The 27,328-nt window shown below is 42.2% G+C and overlaps 1 protein-coding gene across 1 annotated transcript in view; it reads left to right on the forward strand.

Annotated features, from left to right (window-relative positions):
• The first annotated feature begins 21,814 nt into the window (after nucleotides 1-21,814).
• LOC115198529 (astrocytic phosphoprotein PEA-15) overlaps nucleotides 21,815-27,328 on the forward strand; it is a 55,846-nt gene continuing 50,332 nt past the window's right edge. Inside the window, exon 1 of the mRNA XM_029760514.1 lies at nucleotides 21,815-22,350. The gene's annotated coding sequence lies outside the window, so the exon portion shown is untranslated. The remainder of the gene's footprint in view (nucleotides 22,351-27,328) is intronic.

A 27,328-nucleotide genomic window follows, 5' to 3' on the forward strand; every position in this document is an offset into this window, starting at 1 on the left:
ATGGCACTGTTTACACAAATGTGATAGTCATGTCACCAATCTTGGAGGTATACAAGGTAAATAAAGTGGAAGATAAAATATAAGCAAAGCAATAACCTCTGATACCAAAACAATGCAAGGTGAACAAAAATTATTTATCCTTAAATAAGTGAATACATGTACTCTGTTCTTCTAAATCAAGCCTTGTGAAATGCACAGTATGATGCGTGTACTGTACATCCTGTCACCTCCTTAAGACCAGATGCATGGTGGGAACTGGGAATGTGACACTTCGACTTATAGTGCTAATGAGTGCTAGCGGAGGGAGGGAGGGAGGGAAGTGGTGAAAATGAGAGAAAAAGAGAGCGAGGCAGGAATACAGAGAGAGAGTGACAAAGGGAGACAAAGAGAGAGGCAGGGAGATTAAGAGGGAAAGAGAGATGATGAGAAAGAGAACGGGAGAGAGAGAAAGAGGGCGAGGGTAAGAAACAGAAAATGAGGGAAAATCCGTAAAATGTGTTTTAGACAGACATTGCCGTTTTGATTCTATGAGAGAATAAAAAATGATTATGAAGAAAATATAAATCATCTCTCTGGCTTGCTATGTATCGCAGTAATTGCACTCAGTAGAGACACACTGAAAGACTCGCTGCGACTGTGTATAGTGCACACAAACACGTGCGTGCACACGCACGCATTTACATTTACATTTAAGTCATTTAGCATACTACCAGCATATTCTGCATGGGCACACATATACTGTGTATTCACACACACACATCTCCATACACACACATTTGCACACACGCAAGCTCATAAATGCTCTGCATGCTCACACACATAGACACAAAATAAGACACACACCTTTCAGAGCAGTCCGTATTGATGTCAGCTTGAACCTCAGATCCATCAGATCATTAAACCCTCATACCCTCTCCTTATCCCACCACAGCCCCTAATCAGACCTCCATAACCTGCTCTAAAAGCGTACAGGAACACAGACTATAACATACCAAACACGCAAGCGCACACACAAACACGCACTCACAAATAAACACCCTGCTGAAACAGTAATGGCCTTAGTGCCTACTCCCCCTCCGTGGCTCGCCCACGGTCCGTATGCTAGCCTAAACGTTGCTAAGCAGTGTATGTGTGTGTGTGTTTGTGTGTCTCATTCTCCTCTGAGCTCACCAAACGGGTTCGGGAAACCTGTGCCAGCCTTTTGCACTGGTGTCCAGGCAACCAGAAAGGGCAGAAAAGTGTGTAAGACAGCCACAGACACACACGCACGCACCACAGCCTGTGGAGCGTTACTGTCATAAGTGTCGATGAAAGGGGACCAAAGCGCAGCGGGTATAGTGCTCATCTTCTTTTATTATCGCAATTAACGTGAACACTTAAACAAAAATAACAAACCGACAATCACCAGTTCCGTAAGGTTCTCAGACTATACAGGAAACAACCACCCACAAACCCAAAGGAAAAAACAGGCTGCCTAAGTATGGCTTCCAATCAGAGACAACGAAGGACACCTGCCTCTGATTGGAAACCATACTCGGCCACACATAGAAAATGAACATAGAAAAAGAAAACTAGAACATATCCCCTGGAAACAAACAAACCCCAAAACACAGAAACAACAACCCCTGCCACGCCCTGACCATACTACAATGACAAATGACCCCTTTACTGGTCAGGACGTGACAGTTACGTTGTCATTCTACAGAGATTTTGAAAAGGGAAGTGCGTGTGATGGAATACAGACGATTTTGACTGCCTTGTATTACTATCAAAATCACTATCCTTGTAGAAGCCTTCTATTAGACCTGGGTTAATACTATCTGAAAGTGTTTCAAATACTTTATCTGTGCTTGACTGAGCTTTAATGGACCAATAGTCCTCGAACTGAAAATCCTGCTCATCTGGCACTCCAGGCAGACTAAACCAAAACACTCAAAGTATTTGAAAGAGTTCAAAAAGTATTTGTACCCAGCTCTGACACATATTTACATTATATTCCATATTTCAGGATGAAGTGTTAGTCACTGTTTGCATCCTAAATGGAACCCTAGTCTGCACTACGTTTGACCAGGGCCTATAGGGAATAGGTTGCCATTTGGAACAAAGTAACTGTAAAAAAATTTAAGATTCTTTGACAGTTGGGACTCGGGGACAACATGTTGCTTGGTAACTGCAGAACCTGACAGAATGAAAAAAATCAAGGCTCCAATTGAACAGTTGGTGTTGATGATTGGTGGATGTGTGTGTGTTTGTGTGTGTGTGTGTGTGTGTGTGTCGTCCTTGAATGAAATACATTTGCCTCAGTCAATGTAACTATGTCAAACCCACTAAAGACACACACACACACACACACACACACACACTAAAGAGCCAGATTTGAGGCAGAGGGTTCTTTAACCAAAGAGAAGTTCAGAGGCCACTTTCTGTGGAAAATATCTTTGTCCAATCAGCCAGTCACTTCAGTTCCTCAAATGTCAATGCTTTCCTCTATTCTAGGCAACCTTGAATGAACTCAAAGCAGCCATTTCACACTCAAAAAGATACTGTAACATGCATTTGTATTGTCATTTTGTTTTTGTATATTGTTACAAAGTCAATAAAACAAATCACAAAGAAACAGAACATCCATTTAACTGGTTATAGTTTTGCAACCCACCATTAAGTTTTTTCTCTGCACCTCACTGAAACTGCAGCCATTTTGGATCTTCTCCCTCTGCCTGTGCCAAACTGAAACTGCAGCTATTTTGTATCTTCTCCCTCCACCAACACGAAACACGGCAGCCTTTTTGGCATCTAAATTAATCTTTTTCTTCTTCGATGGGGTTTAACGGCGTTTGGCATCCAATGTTAATGGGGCAATATCGTGAAAAAAGAAAACATTTCGGGAAAGGGGGAAAATTACATCATACAAAATAAAACACGTCAACTAAGAAAACCCATCACACTTCAATCGGAGTCCACTCCGAAATACATCCCTACACAGACTTAGGGGCCTGTGATGGGGGTACATTCACCGACAGGATTTCTTACACGGCCTCGGCTGTGAAATCACGAAGACCCAAAAAACGTTCAGCAGCATTCACAATGATTCCAATTTTCTTAGACTTGTTCTCCGCTTGTGCTGTACAGTTTATGACCATTACAATAATAATACAAAGTCCACCTTTTTAACATGTAGCATTTCACTATCCCTTGGTTGATGAGAAACCTTCACTGGTCGTGGCGGCTCCACTACCATTGCTTAGACGTGGATGTCGATTAAGAAAACCCCCCACACCTCTCTGATTCAGAGGGGTTGGGTTAAATGCGGAAGACACATTTCAGTTGAAGGCATTCAGTTGTACAACTGACTAGGTATCCCCCTTCCCCTTTCGTCCCCGCCACTCGTTCCTTTCAATCTTCTCACCGCCTCCAGATAGGAGACACGCTGGACACTACTTACCCTTGCCACCTTATTCTCCCTCACACTAACAGGGCACTCCAAGAATTCAGGCTCATGTTCGCCGTCCACCATACAAGTCAGTCGACGTGCAAATCAAATCAAATGTTATTTGTCACATGTGCCAAATACAACCTTACAGTGACATGCTTATTACAAACCCTTAACCAACAATGCAGTTTTAAGAAAAATAAGTGTTAAGTGAAAAAAATCTAAATAATTAAAGAGCAGAAGTAAAATAACAATAGCGAGGCTATATACAGGGGGTACCGGTACAGAGTCAATGTGCGGGGGCACAGGTTACACGAGGTAATTGAGGTAATATGTACATGTAGGTAGAGTTAAAGTGACTATGCACAGGTAATAAGCACCAACCACTCCATCAATGTCTTCAGTTATAGCCTTTGCCTTTATTTCTTGCGCCACCCCAGAAATAAGAACCTTGATAGGCGCCCTGCTACGAAAATCCATGCAGGAAACATTCTACTCCGATATCTTTTTGGCTTAAAACACGCTTCTTCTGCTCCGCAGACGCACAAAAAAATCAAAATAAGACCACTTCTTGTGACTCTCACCGACTCAACACTTTCCTCCAACACATTCCAGATTTTCTGGGAGACGTTAAACAGATTTCCTAAGTGGCATTGATCCAAAACCCTGACTCCGACTAAAAACGAGTCTAGTGCTTTCCTATTTTCCAACATAGCTTTAATTCTCGTTTCCCTTTTTCTTCGTCACTGTAACCCACTCATTCTCACTTTCTGTGCTATTAGCTTCACCCGACTCACTAGCAGTTTCAAACAAAACCTCAGTTTCTGCCTTCTGTCCCTAACGTGAACCCCATCTAAATTAATGAGGTAAACCCATAGAGATGTATAGAGAACTCACGTGCCCAAAAGCCAGTTTTAGCATTGGCAGCTCCACTGAGGACTTTCACCATTTTGAAGTAGTCAACTGGGTGCGACTTCCTATGGGTTAAGGAAGGATCCCATAATTCCATAGGTGCAGGTGGCAGTAAATCGCCAACCTTGGCTTTATACCTGTTCAAAAAACAGATTACAGGTGGCAGTATGCACTCTTTCAGTTTGTTTACCAACTCATAGAAGTAGTAGAAGAAAATGGACTACCCCGGGGGAGGGGCATCATTAACGAGCTGCTGGTAATGGATACTAATTAGTGTCACACTCAGACCTTAGACCTGGGTTGTCTCCCAAATGGCACCCTATTTCCTATGAAGTGAAATATTTTTTTTACCAAAGCCTTGCGAGCCCCAGGTCAAAAGAAGTACCCTACATAGGGAATAGGGTTCCATTTGAGACAGTGACGTTAGACCAGGGCCCGTATCCACAAAGCATCTCAGAAAACGTCTTAGGAATGCTGATATAATCTGTTTTAAGAAAACAAATCCCAGCTCAGAGTAAGTTTAAGGATGATGTTAAGACACTGCCCAGACAAACTCTGAGCCAGGAGTGAAATCAACTCATAAAAGTTAATCTCAGCAGGTCATCATGACAGTTTGAGGTACGGCAAAGGAAAGATATTGATGACGCTCATTGACGTTAGGCAGGTTTCCATTGACCCAGGTTTATTCGACAAAAGCAATGTCGCAAAAAAAAAAAATTGCGGACATATGTAATGGAACCGCAGATATAGGATACATTTCCTAAAGATCGACAACGTTTTTATCCGTTCGACAGGGGTGGATTTATTTCTTACTGCAACAAATGATGATGACAACAGTGTTTTTTGAAAAATGATGATTGCCAAATCATTTTGAAGATACGTGGGGCACGTTATGTCACCGCCTAACTATAAAGCTCCACATTTCATTCTAAATGACTGTCTTGACAATTCCATTTTTTCAACTATAATTGTTTGGGGGGTTTTTTTGCAGGAAAGAATGTTTCCTGACTTTCAAGAATGCCTGAATTGCTTCGCCTTTTCTGGTTGGCTGGCAAGTTTCACCATCCAATTATTTCAGACCTTCAGGAGTGCATGTTTCACCATGGCACAGACCTTGGAGATATGTTGGCACATGAGAAGTATTAGAATATGGCAAATATTAGTCAATTATTGCATTCTATCCATGCTGGCTTTCGTGGGCTACCTGTGACATGAAAAAGACAGGTGGGAGGGTATACAGGCTGTCGCCAATTTATTAATGAGCAGTTAGTCTGAACGGGTAATCGAAACACTTCAACCACAAACATTTTATTCGACACTAGGTTTTTGCTGATTCTGTTTATTTTTATAGATGTGACATCATTATTTCCAGCTGTTTTCATCGACACAAGATGGTTAAATGGAATTGTTGCATCTATTTTTTGCATCTTTCTAAATGTCGACCCAAAACATACAGTTCAAGTCGGAAGTTTACATACACTTAGGTTGGATTCATTAAAACTCGTTTTTCAATCACTCCACAAATTTCTTCTTAACAAACTAAGAGTCGGTTAGGCAAGTCGGTTAGGACATCTACTTTGTGCATGACACAAGTCATTTTTCTGACAATTGTTTACAGACAGATTATTTCATTTATAATTCACTGTATCACAATTCCAGTGGGTCAGAAGTTTACATACACTAAGTTGACAGTGCCTTTAAATAGCTTGGAAAATTCCAGAAAATGATGTCATGGCTTTAGAAGCTTCTGATAGGCTAATTGACATAATTTGAGTCAATTGGAGGTGTACCTGTGGATGTATTTCAAGGCCTACCTTCAAACTCAGTGCCTCTTTGCTTGACATCATGGGAAAATCAAAAGAAATCAGCCAAGACCTCAGAAAATAAAATGTAGACCTCCACAAGTCTGATTCATCCTTGGGAGCAATTTCCAAATGCCTGAAGGTACCACGTTCATCTGTACAAACAATAGTACGCAAGTATAAACGCCATGGGACCACGCAGCCGTCATACCGCTCAGGAAGGAGACGTGTTCTGTGTCCTAAAGATGAACGTATTTTGGTGCAAATCAATCCCAGAACAACAGCAAAGGACCTTGTGAAGATCCTGGAGGAAAAGTATCTATATCCACAGTAAAACGAGTCCTATATCGACATAATCTTAAAGGCTGCTCAGCAAGGAAGAAGCCACTGCTCCAAACCGTCATAAAAAAGCCAGACTACGGTTTGCAACTGCACATGGGGACAAAGATCAAACTTTTTGAAGAAATGTCCTCTGGTCTGATGAAACAAAAAAAGAACTGTTTGGCCATAATGAACATTGTTATGTATGGAGGAAAAAGGGGGAGGCTTGTGTAGGGTTAAAGTTGATTTTGGGGGTCTTCTAAAGACCCCCACCATTGATTATGTTGTTATTAATTTGCTTACATGCCATTGTACTTATGCTCACTGTATAGCTGAATATTGAGGCCTCTGTCTGTGTCTCTGCCAAAACCCGCAGCCCCGCGTCTGTGAGAAAAGGTGAGAAAAGGGACTGAGGGTGATAGCGAGACACAGAAAGACAGCGTCTGTTTTTCTCTGAAACAAGGGCAGATTTGCATACTGCTGAGACAGGTTCTCAGAAACCTTGTGTTAAGAACAACTTCTTCTTCATGCAGGGTTTGATATAGGATAAGGTGTCATAAGATGCTGTCTTTCTTTTGTTCGGGGCAGAACTCAGGAGAGACATCAGTTGTATGTTGATCTTTGACTTCTGTCTACGGCTGTATTCTAATTAAAATATCTTAATTTTATATATGCACATTTTAAGTATTCCTTATTTGTTAAGTAAATAACAGAGCCCAGAAAAGTGGAGCCAACACTTGCAAGCCGAAGAGCACCATCCCAACCGTGAAGCACAGGGGTGGCAGCATCATGTTGTGGTGTTACTTTGCTGCAGGAGGGACTGGTGCACTTCACAAAAAATAGATGGCATCATGAGGCAGGAAAATTATGTGGATATATTGAAGCAACATCTCAAGACATCAGTCAGGAAGTTAAGGCTTGGTCGCAAATGTGTCACGGTTGTCGTCGGTGAAGGAGGACCAAAACGCAGCAGGTATGTGCAGGCTCATCTTGATGTTTATTACTTTCAAAATGAATATCAAAATAACAAAACACGAAAACGAACACTCCAAAACAACAAAACGAAACCACGAACAACAAAACAGTCTGGCTAGGCACAAGGCTAAGCTCAGAACAATCACCCACAAAAAACAAACACACCCTAAAATATGGGACTCTCAATCAAAGGCAGATAGACAACACCTGCCTTCAACTGAGAGTCCCAACCCCAATTAACCAAACATAGAAAATGACACACTAGACTCAACATAGAATTCATGAAACTCACCCAGTGCCCAAAACCCCGGAATACTAAATCAAATGCCCTCCTAACTCATACAACACCCAGAACCACATAAAACAAATACCCTCTGCCACGTCCTTACCAAACTACAATACTAATTAACCCTTATACTGGCCTGGACGTGACAGTACCCCCCCCTTAAAGGTGCTAACCCCGGAAGCACCTTAAAAACAAAAAAAAACAACAACCCCAAACAACAACAACAACAACAAAAAATTCCCCCTTACTAAAGGGAGGGAAGGGAGGGTGGCTGCCGTCAACGACGGCACTGTACTACACCCCCCCTCCCCAACCCACCTATATCAGGAGGTGGCTCCGGTTCTGGCCGTTCCAGGCAGTCGGGCCACTCTGGCAGTTCGGGGCAGTCTGGCCAGTCTGGCCGCTCGGGGCAGTCTGGCAGCTCGGGGCAGTCTGGCAGCTCGGGGCAGTCTGGCAGCTCGGGGCAGTCTGGGCAGTCTGGCAGCTCGGGACAGTCTGGGCAGTCTGGCAACTCGGGACAGTCTGGGCAGTCTGGCAACTCGGGACAGTCTGGGCAGTCTGGCAACTCGGGACAGTCTGGGCAGTCTGGCCACTCCGGCAGTTCAGGGCAGTCTGGCCACTCCGGCAGTTCAGGGCAGTCTGGCCACTCCGGCAGTTCAGGGCAGTCTGGCCACTCCGGCAGTTCAGGGCAGTCTGGCCACTCCGGCAGTTCAGGGCAGTCTGGCCACTCCGGCAGTTCAGCGCAGTCTGGCCACTCCGGCAGTTCAGGGCAGTCTGGCCACTCCGGCAGTTCAGGGCAGTCTGGCCACTCCGGCAGTTCAGGGCAGTCTGGCCACTCCGGCAGTTCAGGGCAGTCTGGCCACTCCGGCAGTTCAGGGCAGTCTGGCCACTCCGGCAGTTCAGGGCAGTCTGGCCACTCCGGCAGTTCAGGGCAGTCTGGCCACTCCGGCAGTTCAGCGCAGTCTGGCCACTCCGGCGACTGTTGACTGGCGGGCAGCTCCGGCGACTGTTGACTGGCGGGCAGCTCCGACGACTGTTGACTGGCGGGCAGCTCCGACGACTGTTGACTGGCGGGCAGCTCCGACGACTGTTGACTGGCGGGCAGCTCCGACGACTGTTGACTGGCGGGCAGCTCCGACGACTGTTGACTGGCGGGCAGCTCCGACGACTGTTGACTGGCGGGCAGCTCCGACGACTGTTGACTGGCGGGGCTGGGTTTACGCACTTGAAGGCTAGTGCGGGGAGCGGGAACAGGACGAGTCGGACTGGGTTGACGCACTTCCGGGTCCGCACGAGAGACAGGAGCTGGAAACCCAGGGCTATGGAGGCGCACAGCCGGTCTAGATCTTACCTCCTGCACAACCCGCCTTGGCTGGATGGAACTAGTAGCCCTGTACGAGCGGGGTGCTCGTACAGGGCAGACTGGGCTGTGCAGGGGCCTGATGGTAGCCGTGCGTAGAGCGGGAGTTGGGTAGCCTGGTCCTCGGAGGCGTACCGGCGACCAGATGCGCTGCGCAGGCATCCTCCTACCAGGCTGGATGCCCGCTCTAGCACGGCACCTGCGAGGGGCTGGAATAACTCGCACCGGACTGTGCGTGCGTATGGGTGAGATAGTGCGCTTCTCAGCAAAACATAACGCTCTCCACCCCATACGCTCCTCCATATAACCACGAGTAGCTGGCTTCCGGCTCTTCCTACGCCTAGCCAAACTACCCGTGTGCCCCCCCAAAAAAAATTCTTGGGGGTGCCTCTCGTGCTTCTCCCTCAGCGCGTCCATGGCCTCGTACCTCCGCATCTCTGCCTTGGCTGCCTCAATTTCCCACTGCGGGCGGCGATAATCCCCAGCCTGGTGCCAAGGTCCGGCCCCGTCTAGAACTTCCTCCCAGGTCCACTTCTCCCGCCAGTCCAACTCGAAGTCCCTCTGCTCCTTCCTCTGCTGCTTGGTCCATAGTTGGTGGGTGATTCTGTCACGGTTGTCGTTGGTGAAGGAGGACCAAAACGCAGCAGGTATGTGCAGGCTCATCTTGATGTTTATTACTTTCAAAATGAATATCAAAATAACAAAACACGAAAACGAACACTCCAAAACAACAAAACGAAACCACGAACAACAAAACAGTCTGGCTAGGCACAAGGCTAAGCTCAGAACAATCACCCACAAATAACAAACACACCCTAATATATGGGACTCTCAATCAAAGGCAGATAGACAACACCTGCCTTCAACTGAGAGTCCCAACCCCAATTAACCAAACATAGAAAATGACACACTAGACTCAACATAGAATTCATGAAACTCACCCAGTGCCCAAAACCCCGGAATACTAAATCAAATGCCCTCCTAACTCATACAACACCCAGAACCACATAAAACAAATACCCTCTGCCACGTCCTGACCAAACTACAATACTAATTAACCCTTATACTGGCCAGGACGTGACAAAATGGGTCTTCCAAATGGACAATGACCCCAAGCATACTTCCAAAGTTGTGGGAAAATGGCTTAAGGACAACAAAGTCAAGTTATTGGAGTGGCCATCACAAAGCCCTGACCTCAATCCTATAGAAAATTTGTGGGCAGAACTGAAAAAGCGTGTGCGAACCTACAAACCTGACTCAGTTACACCAGCTCTGTCAGGAGGAATGGGACAAAAATCACCCAACTTATTGTGGGAAGCTTGTGGAAGGCTATCCGAAACGTTTTACCCAAGTTAAACCATTTAAAGACAATGCTACCAAATACTAATTGAGTGTATGTAAACTTCAGACCCACTGGGAATGTGATGAAAGAAATAAAAGCTGAAATAAATAATTCTCTCTACTATTATTCTGACATTTCACATTCATAAAATAAAGTGGTGATCCTAACTGACCTAAGACAGGGAATTCTTACTAGGATTAACTGTCAGGAATTGTGAAAAACTGAGTTTAAATGTATTTGGCTAAGGTGTATGTGAACTTCCGACTTCAACTGTAGCTATTGTTGTAAATGATGGGGAATAACCAATTGCAATAAGGGAGTGGTCAAAATGTACACAATTGTTACCCAGAGGAAAATGGTGGAGGGTCAATGTTTTCAGTCAGGGGGAGGGTTTACTATTTTTTTATTTAGTCCAGGGAAGGGTCATGTCATTTGTAATCGATTAACAAACCTAAAATTGGTCTAATTAATTGCATAGCTTTAATGTGGAAATATATACAAAGCATTCACACTGATATTGGGGCTAGGCCTACTGTTATGGCTGAGCATGGACATGCCAAACATTGTCAATAAGCAAGATCAAATTCAGGCCTAAAAAGAGATCCTTCGAATCAATTTCTAAACAAAACAACAACTAGGCTATGTCTAAATACACTTACAGGCACCATAATTGCTCCCTATGGGCATATAATATTAAAACAACATAGACTATGCAGGGTTTTACGGACATCCAAACTTTTTACAATAGCTGGAATAATATCTAATATAAAGAGAACGGGAGAATGTCCACTCACAGTTATACTGCTCCCAAATTCAATGTTTTATATACTGTATATATTAGAACCACCACATTCACATTTCTCTAGAAGTGACATTGCATACGCACCAAGGACGTTCTCACCATAAAACCAGGATAGTGTGAATCATTCTTAGTTTAGTTTTAATAAAATTCTATGAAAAACAAGCAATCTGTTAGTTTTTTTCAAGAACACCAATAAATGTATATGTAAAATTGTATAACATCATAAAATAGGCAAGAAAAAAAAGACAACAGCCTTCATTATAGTAGGCCTAGGATACGGGTAGCCTAAAGCGGCATTTGGGTTTTAAAAATGTGATACTGGAAACAAGCAATTGTTACAGGAAAATAGCTTCTAAATATGAGGTTTACCGGTATTCACCGAGGTTCTCAACTCTCGTTTCATGATGGGCATGGACACATGTAGCCTACATCATGGAGGGGGTTTTATACACCTCCAAAGCATGGCTAAAATAATATAGGCTAGCCTGCAATAGATACAGTACCTTCGGAAAGTATTCCTGACCCTTGACTTTTTCCACATTTTGGTAAGTAATAGCCTTATTCAAAAATGTATTAAATTGGGGGTTTTCCTCATCAATCTAGACACAATACCCCATAATGTCAAAGTGGAATGTTTTTAGAAATTTTTACAAATGTATTAAAAATGAAATGCTGAAATGTCTTGAGTCAATAAGTATTCAGCCCCTTTGTTATGGCAAGCCAAAATAAGTTCAGGAGTAAAAATCTGCTTAACAAGTCACATAATAAGTTGCATGGACTCACTCTGTGTGCAATAATAGTGTTTAACATGATTTTTGAATGACTACCTCATCTCTATAGCCCACATACTGTAGATAAAAAGGGAATGTCAGCTCACTGTTTTCTGAATTGAGGGGGGGTGTGAGGGTATTGTTTATATTGTTAAAGAAAATGGGTAAAAGCATAGGCCTACCACTTGTTAGGTGAAGATTATATAAAGTGATCTATAGCGATGCTTTAGGCTGCAATGCTAGAAACAAGCTGTAAAATGCAGGGGAAAGACGTGACTCCAATGGATATGGGATATCTTTGGTTTGACGCTATAACATTCAAATGCTGCGCTACAACCTTCTATAGCCGAGGAGGCAAAAAATGCACAACATTTCAACAACATACTAACTCTAAATCAGTCAGGAACAGGCTATACCCTGCCATTTAAGAAATTAATTGTGAAGCATTTGTGACACACTATTGGCAGGCAGGAGCGCTCAGCTTTTCAACAACACATCAACACCAGCACTTCAACAACATGCCTATACACTTTGCATTTAGGCTGTATAAAATGAAACTTAAATAATAATGAAACAAAAACTTCCTTATTAGGCTATACAGTCATTCTACAGTGCCTTAGAATTCCGTTTTAGAAACACGAGTTTGTCCAGTCATTGGTTTGAAGATCATGTGGTGAGCTATGCATGCCTAGTTTGTTAATTTAGACTAGGAGATGCGCTTATATTTCCATGCCCTACACGCAAATCTATTTTCTAACAACAATATCATCGAATAAAATAGAATAAATTAGAAAATGATAGTTTCCAGGAATTAAAAATAGTTACAAGTGCATATATGCCTACCTGATGTTATGCGGCTAATGTGTTAAAAAAACAAATGTATTTTTCTCGAATTCATTGATGATCAGATACTTCAGTTGTAACTGGTTCTGTTGCTCTACATTTTTACAGTTGACAGACAACTTCAGCACTGTTCCAGACTATCCTCTTTTTTAACAATAGCCTGTACAGAAATCAAAACCTCTGCGGTGCTGCAACATACACTCATTCGTTTGTCATGCTCTGTTGTGGTATTTCAAGATTCTTATTAGGGCCTCCCGAGTGGCGCAGCGGGGTAAGGCACTGCATTGCAGTGCTTGAGGCATCACTATAGACCTGGGTTTGATTCCAGGCTGTGTCACAGCTGGCCATGACTGGGAGACCCATGAGGCGGCGCACAATTGGCCCAGCATCGTCTGGGTTAGGGGAGGGTTTGGCCAGTCGGGATTTCGTTGTCCCACCGCACTCTAGCGACTCCTTGTGGTGGGCCGGGTCCCTGCAAGCTGACCTCGGTCACCAGCTGGACGGTGTTTCCTCCGACACATTAGTGCGACTGGCTTCCGGGTTAAGCGAGCAGTGTGTCAAGAAGCAGTGCGGCTTGGCAGGGTCGGGTTTTGGAGGACGCATTGCTCTCGCCTCTCCCGAGTCATGTAGGGGAGTTGCAGCGATGGGACAAGACTGTAACTACCAATTGGATATCAGGAAAAAGGGGTACAAGTAAAATATTATAAAATAAAAACTATTCTGTTCTATCCCTGGACACTGGCTGTGTTGTCGATGAAAGGAACGCTTGTTGTAAGAGAAGGGGGAGGGGGAAGAGTAGACAGAAAAGAGAAACAATGAAAATGCAGAGTCATTCTGCCCCTCTCTCCTTTTAAACCCCTGTCGCTTTCTCTGGCTGACACTGATCTGACAGCACTGATTAGGGACTGGACAGTAGTTTGTGTGTGTGTGTCTTACTGTCTAAGTACCTAGGCTGGTCTTCTTTAGATAACGCACATCGCTAAGTACTAATTGGACATCAATAACAAGCATAAGGAAGTAAAGACTGCATGCTTAACATTGACATGTCAAATGATGTAGAATTGCATTAAATGCGTTTATAAAAATATTTTTTTTTATCAGACCGCAAATAAGATGATAGATTCAAGCAGTGCTTTTATTATAATGGATATATTTTTACCCCTACCCTTGTCCGCAGTGGAATGTGAATCCACACCCTCTAGCTACTTTGTCATGTAGCCTAATGCTTACAAAACAAAGAACAGTTACTAAAACTGCATGTCTAAAGGCTCTGGTCTGTCCTCGGAGTGAGGGTAAACAGTAGTCATGTTCTCTGCTATCCACTTTATGTTTTAATTATTATTTTGGGTACTAGTTTTTTTCCCCAAGTGCTCAGGTAAAGATGGATATTACTGAAGGGAGGGCCATCCATTTTCATTTCAGAGAGGTTCGAATTTGTCCAGGTATCCCTCATAGCTAACTAAATAATAAAACGATTTTTTTTAAATTTATTAGCCTATTTGTTATAAGTATTTAGGCATATCATGTGAAATAGTTCTCGTGAAATAATTGTCAAAGACATAAGAGATACTGTTGGATGTAGGTATAGATCAGTTATGGATCGATCATATACCCATGAGTGTAGGAGTACAACGTCTTTACTCTTCACACTTTAATGCAACCAATGTTCTACTCTGAGATGCTTCGTGGATAAAGGCCCAGGCCTTATCGACTCTCACACAGCACTAGGGAGGACACAAATGGATGTGGATTGATGGTGGTAACTAAAGAACCACAGCTCAGACCTGCATGGGTTCCGCTCAGTTGGCTAAAATATTTTTGCTACGTTTTGCAATGGCACGTTCTGAACAACACATTCTCCCTGAAACAGACAGACTGGATAAATACCACCTACTGAACATGGTCTCCCAGGGTTTAAAGCAAAAAAAGTTCAACTCAAAAAGCTGAAGTACCTCAGAAGGCAATTCAGGAGCAGGGGTTGCCATGCCTACCACCGGAACACACATCTCTAAGTGCTAATTACATGTCAATATTAAGCATGCAGTCCTTACTTCCTTATGCTTGTTATTGATGTCCAATTAGTACTTAGTGATGTGTGTTATCTAAAAAAGACCAGTCTAGGTACATAGACAGTAACACACACACACACACACACACACACACACACACACACACACACACACACACACACACACACACACACACACACACACACACACACACACACACACACACAAACTACTGTCCAGTCCCTAATCAGTGCTGTCAGATCAGTGTCAGCCAGAGAAAGCGACAGGGGTTTAAAAGGAGAGAAAGAGAGGGGCAGAATGACTCTGCATTTTCATTGTTTCTCTTTTCTGTCTACTCTTCCACCTCCCCCCTCTCTTACAACAAGCGTTCCTTTCAGCGACATCACAGCCAGTGCCCAGGGATAGAATACACACAGAAGCACACACTCAGACACACAAGTCCCTCTCTCTCTCTCTCTCTCTCTATCGTTCTCTGGCCATCAGATGACTAGAATAAATGTTTTTAGGCTATATTGTACAGTAGCTTTCAGCATCCACAACAACAAAAATACTTTTGTATCTACAACAGCAATCTGTACATATTTTTCTTAATCTAGTTTACCCTAAAACCATTTAATATCCCTCTCCGCTATCTCTCTTACATTTTTTTTCTTTGTATCAAATATGTTTATATATGTTTTATTTTCTTTCTTTCCCTTCCTTCTTTCTCAGCTAGCCTTGATGAGCATGGCCCCTCAGGGAGGGTTGCTTTGAAGAGTTCCTTTGTCTGTGTGTGTGTGTGTGTGCGTGTGTGTGTGTGTGTGTGTGTGTGTGTGTGTGTGTGTGTGTGTGTGTGTGTGTGTGTGTGTGTGTGTGTGTGTGTGTTACTGAGGGTTAAGATGGGGCGGACGAGTGTGTGTGTGTGTGTGTGTGTGTGTGTGTGTGTGTGTGTGTGTGTGTGTGTGTGTGTGTGTGTGTGTGTGTGTGTGTGTGTGTGTGTGTTCGTCTGAGAGCCTTTTTTGTTATTTTTCCTAAACAAGCTGATCTTGTGATGGGAAACGAGAACTTCCCGATTAGACTCTATCCTGGGGGCGAACAACTACACACACACACACACACACACACACACACACACACACACGGACACCCATCGCACTATGCAAAACAAACACATAATAACACAAACACACAGATACACACACACCAAGGTTATAATGGTCTTGTGTTTTTATATTCGTTTTTATTTCTATTAATTTTAGGATTCTTATGTGTAATTCAGTTTCGTCTTAGTTTGTTTTCAGACTTGATTTACTAGTTTTGATTCAGTTTAAGTTTGATTTTAAAAATTCTGTTTTGTTTTTATATTATTTTTGTTTCAGTTTTAGTGTTAGGGACAGAAAGTACCCTATGCATTGGAGGCTAGGAGGCATGTATGTGTTGTAGGTTCTATTTCTTACTGTTAGCTAGTGATAGCTAGCCATCTCGGAAATCCTAGACCTAGAGCAACAGCACTAGGTCTGGGGAGGATGTCCGATTCTCTTGGACATTTTCTGTTCTGGGGATGGTCCTCTTCAGACAGACAACTCTCCCTACAAAACACAAGTTTGGGTAGGTCGGGCAAAGCCTGAAAAATCGAACTCTTTCCGAAGCGTATAGACAGTACAGAGGAGAATGACTGCTCCCTCCATGAAGTTCAAGGCTGACCGGGGTACTGCAGGCTGTTGAATCCAGAAAGAAGGATTCCCCATTATAGTCAATGGGAAAATGGCAATCTTTGTCTTCAATATTCTTGTAAATAATAAACAAATCGAATACAATCATGGTACCAATCATTTCTTCTATTACACCAGACGTATGTCCTTGGGCTGATTATTTTTAAATCGTGCACAGAAGGAGTTACAAGGATAATTTAGTCGCTACCGGCAGCCTGCATTACCCAGGTCGGCCTTCAACTTGAGATACTCAAAGAGAGGGGGCAGTTGGTCGCAGCCTGCAACATCACTTCCTGGAGTAGCTCAAACTGCGCATGTCATGTCTTGAGAATCCCCCCCATGAGACGCCATCTTACCAAGCTAAAACCGACTTCCTGAGCTTCAAATGAGCAATTGAGTCTTCACATAAGAATGATTAGTGTGACGTCATTGATGGCTTGGTCCATTCATATACTGTACAGTCAATGAGGCAGACATCTCAGAATGATTTGAAACCCAAGTTGTCGGGCAAAACCCTTTGCCGTGGTTTTAGTGAAGGTAGATTATGCAAACTAATGAGTAGAATTAGGTGTGTTAAATTAGGGTTGGACTGAAAACCCACGGGACGATAGATCTCCAGGAAGAAGGTTGGGCAAGCTTGATCTAGAGTGACTTGATAGCTAGTGATAGTGATGCTAAAGAAGCTAGGCCTATTTGAAACATCGCCATCTCCTGGCAGCATGTACTTGCCAGATTCAGAAACTTGAAAATTAAAACCCCATTACAAAAAAAGGCCAAAATTTAAAATAGAAAAAAGTAAAACTGAACATAATTCATGATGTTTTTTTATTTTATTTAATTCATTTTGGAGTCAAAGATAATAGTTTCAGTATAATTTTTGTTTTTCAAATAGGTTTGTTAATTATTTTATTTCAGTTGACTAAATTGTTTTTTCATGACTCGTTTTTGTTTTAGTTTCATATGGCAGCACACGTGCTATGATTGTCAAACAAACATGTTAAAATATTAATGTGTGCAAAACACATAAAAACATAATCCAGGATCCTGTTGAAATGTGTTTAACAAATTATATAACGCCACTGCATATCCAACAATCTAAGAGTTTGAGTTTCTATATAATACTTTATAGTAATTATTTTGGGTTAGGCTACCCTAATCTGCTGTGCTATTCAAACTTGGGTAACACTTTATTTGAAGGGTTTGGGACAAGATCTGTAAAAGAGATACTCATTATCCATTGCAAAGTCCCTGAGAAAACATGGATAATTTCTATATGATATTTCAGTGTTTTCAGTTTGGTTAATGTGCTGTATCTATGTTGCTGCGGCCACCTGACATCCCCCTTTAGATGTATGTAAATGAAGAACGGGATGATAATTTGCAAGTGTCAAAAACAATATGCAACTGTTATTCTTGAGCACAACGATAAGGCAAACCACGGGCCTATACTCTATTTGGACAAATGTATATGCATTGTTGATACATATCAAATAATATGCAGGCATAAATTACAGGTATAATGAATCTAAATTATGAAAACAATCAATCTAGATTTTAGAACTACCTATTTTTAATTATGCCACATCCAATATTAATGTAATGGCGATTTGTAATTCTAAAGTAATGGATCTGCATCCCATCTTGTGGAGTCGATTTAATATGTAATATTGTAATTTTTATTCATACAATAATGATTAACAGTGCAAAGCAGAGTAATCCCCAGAGTAATCCCCAATTTTCTATAGGATTGAGGTCAGGGCTTTGTGATGGCCACTCCAATAGCTTGACTTTGTTGTCCTTAAGCCAATTTCACACAACTTTGGAAGTATGCTTGGGGTCATTGTCCATTTGGAAGACCCATTTGCGACCAAGCTTTAACTTCCTGACTGATGTCTTGAGATGTTGCTTCAATATATCCACATCATTTTCCTGCCTCATGATGCCATCTATTTTTTGTGAATTACACCAGTCCCTCCTGCAGCAAAGCTCCCCCACAACATGTTGCTGCCACCCCCATGCTTCACGGTTGGGATGGTGTTCTTCAGCTTGCAAGCCTCCCCCTTTTTCCTCTAAACATAACCATGGTCATTATGGCCAAACAATTCTATTTTTGTTTCATCAGACCAGAGGACATTTCTCCAAAAACTACGATCTTTGTCCCCATGTGCAGTTGCAAACTATAGTCTGGATTTTTATGGCGGTTTTGGAGAAGTGGCTTCTTCCTTGCTGAGCGGCCTTTCAGGTTATGTCGATAGAGGACTCGTTTTACTGTGGATATAGATATTTTTGTACCTGTTTCCTCCAGCATCTTCACAAGGTCCTTTGCTGTTGTTCTGGGATTGATTTGCACTTTTCGCACCAAAGTACGTTCATCTCTAGGACACAGAACGCGTCTCCTTCATGAGCGGTATGACGGCTGCGTGGTCCCATGGTGTTTATACTTGTGTACTATTGCTTGTACAGATGAACGTGGTACCTTCAGGCATTTGGAAATTCCTCCCAAGGATGAACCAGACTTGTGGAGGTCTCCAATTCTTTTTCTGAGGTCTTGGCTGATTTCTTTAGATTTTCCCATGATGTCAAGCAAAGAGGCACTGAGTTTGAAGGTAGGCCTTGAAATACAGTTGAAGTAGGAAGTTTACATACACTTAGGTTGGAGTCATGAAAACTCGCTTTTCTACCACTCCACAAATTTCTTCTTAACAAACTATAGTTTTGGCAAGTCGGTTAGGACATCTACTTTGTGCATGACACAAGTCATTTTTCCAACAATTGTTTAAAGACAGATTATTTCACTTATAACTCACTGTATCACAATTCCAGTGGGTCAGAAGTTTACATACGCTAAGTTGACTGTGCCTTTAAACAGCTTGGAAAATTCCATAAAATGATGTCATGGCTTTAGAAGCTTCTGATAGGCTAATTGACATCATTTGAGTCAATTGGAGGTGTACCTGTGGATGTATTTCAAGGCCTACCTTCAAACTCAGTGCCTCTTTGCTTGATCACACACTTCTAAAACCAAGTTTCCACCCCTGTGGGCACTATTTTTTACCGGAGCTTCTGGTTTAAAGTGTAGTGCATAATATAGGGAACACCTCTAAACCATTAACACTGCTGTGAGTGTGGCATGGGTTTAAAGTGACACTTATTTTAACTTCTCTAGGGTAGGGGGCAGTATTTTGACGTCCGGATGAAAAGCGTGCCTGTAGTAAACTGCCTGCTACTGAGTCCCAGAAGCTAAGATATGCATATGTACATTTGGATAGAAAACACTCTGTAGTTTCTAAAACTGTTTGAATGATGTCTGTGAGTATAACAGAACTCATATGGCAGGCAAAAACCTGAGAAAAAATCCAACCAGGAAGTGTGGAAATCTGAGGTTTGTAGTTTTTCAAGTGATTCCCAATCTAGTATACAGTGTCAATGGGGTCATTTTGCACTTCCTAAGGCTTCCACTAGATGTCAACAGTTTTTAGAACGTTGTTTCATGCTTCTACTGTGAATGGGGAGAGAATAAGAGCATATGGAGTCAGATGACTGAGAAAATGACATGAGCTCAATGGCGAGCGCTCCCGTGAGAGTTAGCTGTGTTCCTTTTCTTTTTTGAAGACAAAGGAATCGTCCGGTTGGAATTTTATGGAAGATTTATGATAAAAAACATCCTAAAGATTGATTCTATACATCGTTTGATATGTTTCTATGAACTGTAATATATATTTTTTGACTATTCGTCTGAACTAACTGCGTGAGCACAGTGGATTTGGATAACTCGACTGATCACGCAAACAAAAAATTGGTATTTGGACATAAAGGATGGACTTTATCGAAACAAATTAACATTTATTGTGGAACTGGGATCCCTGGGAGTGCATTCCGATGAAGATCATCAAAGGTAAGTGAATATTTATAATGTAATTTCTGAGTTTTGTTGACTCCACAAAATGGTGGGTTTGGTTTTGTGACTAAGCGCCGTACTCAGATTATTTCAAAGTGTGCTTTCGCTGTAAAGCTTTTTTGAAATCTGACACAGCGGTTGCATTAAGGAGAAGTGTATCTATAATTATTTGAATAAGAGTTGAATATTTTATCAATGTTTATGATGAGTATTTCTGTAAATTGATGTGCTCATTCACCAGAAGTTTTGGGAGGCAAAACATTTCTGGACATTACACGCCAATGTAAAATGTTTATTTTTTTATATAAATATGAACTTTATCGAGCAAAACATAGATGTATTGTGTAACATTAAGTCCTATGAGTGCCATCTGATGAAGATCATCAAAGGTTAGTGATTCATTTTAGCTGTATTTCTGTTTTTTTGTGAAGCCTCTCCTTGCTTGGAAAATGGCTGTGTGGTTTTTCTTGTCTCGGTGCTGTCCTAACATAATCTAATGTTATGCTTTCGCCGTAAGGCCTTTTTGAAATCGGTCAGTGGTTGGATTAATGAGAAGTGTATCTTTAAAATGGGATATAATAGTTGTATGTTTGAGAAATTTGAGTTATGAGATTTTTGTTGTTATGAACTTGGCGCCCTGCTATTTCACTGGCTGTTGAATAGTGTGCGTCCCACATTTCCCAGAGAGGTTAAGGAACAGGTTACAGCTGGTAGGGATCTGCTCTGACTCCAGTATACCTGTCTCCGCCCACACAATCACACACACACACACACACACACACACACACACACACACACACACACACACACACACACACACACACACACACACACACACACACACAGATGGGGAGAGGGAGATAGTACTGGGGGAGTGGTGGCAGTTCAAGGAGACACAGGATAAGCAGTAGAGGGCTAGCGTCCCACAAACACCAGAGAGGTTTTAAATAGAGGGATACATTTGCTATCCCTTCTCTCCATCTCTCTTTCTCCTCTAATTCTCCGACCCACTGCCATCCAACCACAAAATGTCAATTTAATATAGTAGGCTAACCTAATATAGTAGGCCCACAAGTTACCATCGTTGAATATACAACTGCATCAGAGTGGAGAGAAAATGATATACAAATTGGGCTTGTTTTTACTGTGACAAAGAAACCTTTTCCCTCAGTTTAGAGAATTCAATGTCATCTACCTCGCGCTCCTGGCTGGCGAGGTGCCACGATTCTGATGCTCGCGATTCCGATGCCACACTGGATGTTACATCCGAAGAAACAAGAGAAAAAGAGTTGGAGGACAATAACGTGTCAGGGGGTGTGGCAGTGATGGATAGTAGCGGAATCAGGAGGGACGGAGGGATGGAAAAGGAGGTAGGATTTGCAAACCGGATAGCGCGGTGACATCATCTTGGAAAAATGTGTGTGCGCGAGTGTCTGCAAAACAACGGTATCAGACAGCGCGTGTGACCGGGAAAGACAACCGAGAGAGAGAGAGAGAGTAAAGAAAAGGCGTTTCCATCAACGAACCGGCAAAACTGTGTATCCAGACAACCGGACGGACGGATAGAACTTGCCTGGAACAAAAATAAAGCACTTATCCACACTAGCCAATAGAATTTCGCTATAACAATTGCTTTTATAATCGCTTTTATATGTTTATAAAATAAAATCCATCACTAGACGGCGTCCCAGAGCTGACAACATCCTAAACCAACTAGGCTACATTCTGGATAGAGGAGCTGACTGAAGAAGTCGATTTTGCAGCGAGATTGTGCGTCAATCGAATACAAATCATATTTTGATAACTGGTAGAGAAGTGAACAAACACTATCTTACCCACAGAACAGGGCATCTCTCTTCGCGGACTCATAGCCTACACAAAGCCCGGGGTAAGCCAACACATTTTTTGAATATTATGGCTTCACTCACTATTTGTATGGGAGGTTATAATGTTGGCGTGTCATTGTATGCGAGTGTGTTTTTCTGTTTTTGCTTTTTGGATTTGTCGTTATTCAATGATATAATAATGATTGTGCACTACTACTTGATTTGGAACCATCATCAGTGAATTCCGTTACATGATTAACCATAAACCCTACTTCCATAACATGTATATTTTTGTGTTTCAAAACACTTGATATGACTTTCGTTTGGTTGTTGGGTTGTCTATTGTCTTGGATGATAACCCACTTCCCAACAAGTGAACGCTCCCGGCAATTATTTTTTGTTTGAATGATGGGACGTTGCCCAGGAAGAGAACCCGGTTTGAATGAACTGCTTAACCCATGAATTTGCATTATAGGCGAATGCCTTATCCTTCAAGGACCATTTCATTTACTCGATGTATTGATTAATCGTTATGATGATATTGTGTAAACGGTCACTTCTGCTTTCTCACTATTGCTGTGTAGCCTAGTCTAGGCTAATCCCGTTCGTTTTTTTTTTTACATTGACATCCCTAACCACTTTATCTGGAACGTTCTGTGGTGTTCAATATCGGAGAGCGGTTCAACAATAGCTTAATAATCGATGCTGTTAAACAACCTGTGACCTAGCTAATGTGTTGGTGTTTTGTCGTGCCTCCTCATGACTGTGATTAATGGAAATGAGGAAGACGTTGAGCACATATCATCCTTAATCCCGACCGCTGCGCGAGCCCAGCATCACCATGCACGAATGTGTGCACGAATGAGCAATTGGGGGAATGCGAACGACCATATAGACTGCTTGCTGAAGACAACTGTTAGGCTATACTATAATGAATAAGGTTGATGATTGAGACAACAATGGTGTTATTAGTGACAGTACTATAATGAAATAATAATACTAATGGTAATAATTAATATTGCTATTATTGTTGGTTAATTACTAATGCATTACTAATATATTGTCATCAAAAATACTGTTTTTAGTCTATTTCCTTGTAATTTTTGTCAGTGATTTGGTGTACAATAAACCTTGCACTACTAGGCTACATTGGATCTGTATCAAGCGTCTCAGAGGAGGATCTGATCTAAAATCAGTTTAGCCTTTTAAACAGTGTAAACAGTGTTAGGCACAGGGTGACAGCTGCCACTGCAAGCATTTCCCATCACTGCCTTTTCTCTCACAAGTTACATTCCAAATATACCAAGGACCACTTCCACAAGTCTCCTGATCTACACAATGGTTGTGTAAACTTTTTTAAACAACCAAACCCATAAAAAAATATTGGTTGTATGTCAGTCGATGTATTAAATGCGTTGTACATCTGTTGTACAAACTGAGTGTGTACTAGTCCAACAATAGTCAGAGGAGTTGGCTAAAAAAACACAGATTCGGCACCAGACTATATTGTTTCAAGTCATTCTGTAGGAAGATATAACGACTACAACTGTCACGCTAAGAAAGCTACTCTGCTTTGTGCTATTAGAAAAGGACCAGTTGTTTTTGTGTTGAAGGTTTTTAAATAGTTTGTCTTCCCGAAAACTCCTTTGTGTTGACTCAGAGACTGGCGAAACACTCGACCGCATACATTCCCACAGAGACAGGACGTAGCCAAGGGGAAGCACATTTCTGCTGTGCTGAACAGTTTTGTCCGCCGAGCAAAAAAAATAAAATCGATATATCAAATGGGAGAGCCATTCCGGCCCGGCAGAGAGAGAGAGAGAGAGAGAGAGAGAGAGAGAGAGAGGAAGAGAGAGGATCATTAAACCAAAAAGCAAGCTGTCTCAATGTCCTCTACCACCACGTCTAAGACACACACTCCGCTGTTCTCTTGACTCACTTATCAGACTTTCTTTACTGTGACCATTGAGCATTTTCTGACTGAGTCAATTGTGGAATCAGGAATGTCTCGCTCTGTACCTGAAGGAAAGGAAACTATTACATGAAATGCTTTGTCATGTTACGATGTAAGATATGTCATTTAAGCAGTGTTTCTGTATTGAGGTCTGCAGTCTCAGCACATATTTTGGAAACGACAGTAAGGGAGTCGGGATGTGCTTGTGAAAATCTCCGGAATATTTACACGTTCTTCTCACTCAGTTCCAGATGTAGAGGAAACTATGTCTTCAAGGGTGGGTGCTGTGTTACATCATTGAGCTGTCGGTGGTGTGTTGTGTTGAAGTTGAACACTGGAGATAACTTTGGAATTTTGGAATTGGAACTCTTCCCAAAAATCTTTCAAACCACCATGGTTCTGGAACATTATGTAATTCTGGAACAGATATGGAATTTTGATTCAGTCACACACGAATGCACACAAACGTGCGCACACACACACACACACACACACACACACACACACACACACACACACACACACACACACACACACACACACACACACACACACACACACACACAGATCCTCCCCCCCTTCTCTCTCTCTCTCTCTCTCTCTCTCTCTCGCTCTCTCTTTCACAAGGTCAACCATCCACTGTCTGGCAGTCCAATGGTGTGGTGGAGAGAAGGGCTTAAGCCTCACCCAGCTCTAAGCTGGGTCGGCACAAAAACCTGATTAACCCATCCCAACAGTTGCTATGCTGCAGTGCTTCCATGCAGTCAGCGCCCTGGTAAAAAGTAGTGGACTATACATTATAGGAAATAGGGTGCCATTTGGGACACAACCCATATGTAGGCTACACTATTCCTGGTTTGTTATGGATTATGGAATCTTCCTGGAATCGTGTGTGCGCACACACACACACACACACACACACAGCAGCCCCCCCTCCTATATATAATCCACTCTCTGCTTCCAGATGAAAAGTCTCAATAGCCGTGATTTGATTTGATATGAGTTGATTCGATTGAACTGCTGTGGTTGGAGAAGGGTGATTGAGTGCACAGATGGAGGTATTGTGTGTTTGTGTGTGTGTGTGTGTGTGTGTGTGTGTGTGTGTGTGTGTGTGTGTGTGTGTGTGTGTGTGTGTGTGTGTGTGTGTGTGTGTGTGTGTGTATGGGTGTGGGTGTGTGTGTGTGTGTGTGTGTGTGTGTGTGTGTGTGTGTGTGTGTGTGTGTGTGTGTGTAGTGATATCGTTGTGTACCACACAGAAAGGGGCACCTCTAACTCCTCATCTTTGTTTATATCTTTCTCTTTCTCTGTCTCACTCTTTACTGTAGATGCTAGCATGTCTATCTGTCTGCCTGTCTCTCTGTTTGTCTGCCTCTCTTTCTGTCTGCCTGTCTCCCTCTCTCTCTCTCACCATCTCTGTCTATCTCTATCATGTTTGTCTGTCTGTCTGTCCTCCCTATCAATTTATCCTTCTACCCACCACATTTTTGGTGGATTCCTCATACAGATGTAAGATCTTCATTTGATCACTCTTTTGTTGCAGAGAATGTTCCTGCACAGCAGCAAATGCAAACTTGTAGTGTATTCAAAGGTAGAAAGGCTTTTAAAGTTTGTAATTTCCACTTTAAAATGTCAGACTTGATTTGCCAAACGAAAAAATGTATCAACCCCTACAACATTTTCCATTAATTATAATCCACATAATAATTCACATTTCCTGTTGCTGCAGGATTATTTTCCTGCTGTAGAATACTGGCTCAAATTAAGATCCTACATCTGTACCTTCAGTCTGATCAGTCCAGCTGTGTGTGTGTTGGTTTTCTCTGCCTCTCTTCCTGCCTGTAACTGTTTTGGGTATGGTGGCCTGTGTGTGTCATACAGTACCAGCAATCAATTGTTCTGTATCTTACTACACACACAGAGCTCATGCATACACATACGCGCATGCATGCGCATGCACACACACATCATTTTAAAGTTTATCTTCAGGGGGTCTGGTCTGTGTGTGTGTGTGTGTGTGTGTGTGTGTGTGTGTGTGTGTGTGTGTGTGTGTGTGTGTGTGTGTGTGTGTGTGTGTGTGTGTGTGTGTGTGTGTGTGTGTGTGTGTGTGTGTGTGTGTGTAATAGAGAGATAAAGAGAGAGAAAGGGAAATAGAGAATTCAACTAGAGGAATTTGCATTACAAAATGGTGACATATGGACTACCCATTTTAAAACACTCTACAACAATGTTCAAATTGATGGAAACGCAGAACAATGCAAAATTCATGAGAAGTTGAATGGATTTGAAAAAGCTATAAAGGACAATCAATATCCTTTGGACTCCCCAATTACTGACCAGGAGCTCTATAAGAAACTTCAGGCCCTCAAATTTAAAAAAGCATGCGGACCTGATGGCATCCTAAATGAGATGTGCAAAATTTCAATTGGCTATATTAAAACTGTTTAATTTGATCCTGAGTGTAGGTTATTTCCCAGACATCTGGAATCAAGGACTCATAACCCCGATCTTTAAGAATGGAGATTTTACCCTAACTACAGAGGCATTTGTGTGAGCAGTAACCTGGGGAAGGTTTTCTGTAGTATTATAAATGTAAGAGTTCTAAACTTCCTTAATAAGCACAATGTCTTAAGTAAAAGCCAAATTGGATTTATACCAAACATTGCGTGACCAATCATATTTACACCCTAGACACCCTGATAGATAAACATGTCCACCAAAAGAATACCAAAATGTACCCTTGCTTAATCGACTTCCAAAAAGCATTTGATTCTATTTGGAATACAGGACTATTCTACAAAGTTATTGAAAGTGGTATAGTGTGTAAACCATATGACATAATTAAATCAACTGGCAATATGTGCAGCATCAAAATTGGCTGAATTACTGAATTATTTAACCAGGAGCGGGGCCTTCGTCAGGGTTGCAACCTGAGCCCTGCACTCTTCAATATTTACATCAACTAATTGGCCACTATTCTAGAAAAATCCTCAGCCCCTGGTGTTAGTCTCCACAATTCAGAGGTTAAATGCCTGCTCTTCGCAGATGACCTGTGCCTGCTGTCGCCCATAGCACATGGCCTGCTAGAG

The sequence above is a fragment of the Salmo trutta genome, chromosome 8 (genome assembly GCF_901001165.1).
Source record: "Salmo trutta chromosome 8, fSalTru1.1, whole genome shotgun sequence".
Classification (NCBI taxonomy): domain Eukaryota; kingdom Metazoa; phylum Chordata; class Actinopteri; order Salmoniformes; family Salmonidae; genus Salmo; species Salmo trutta.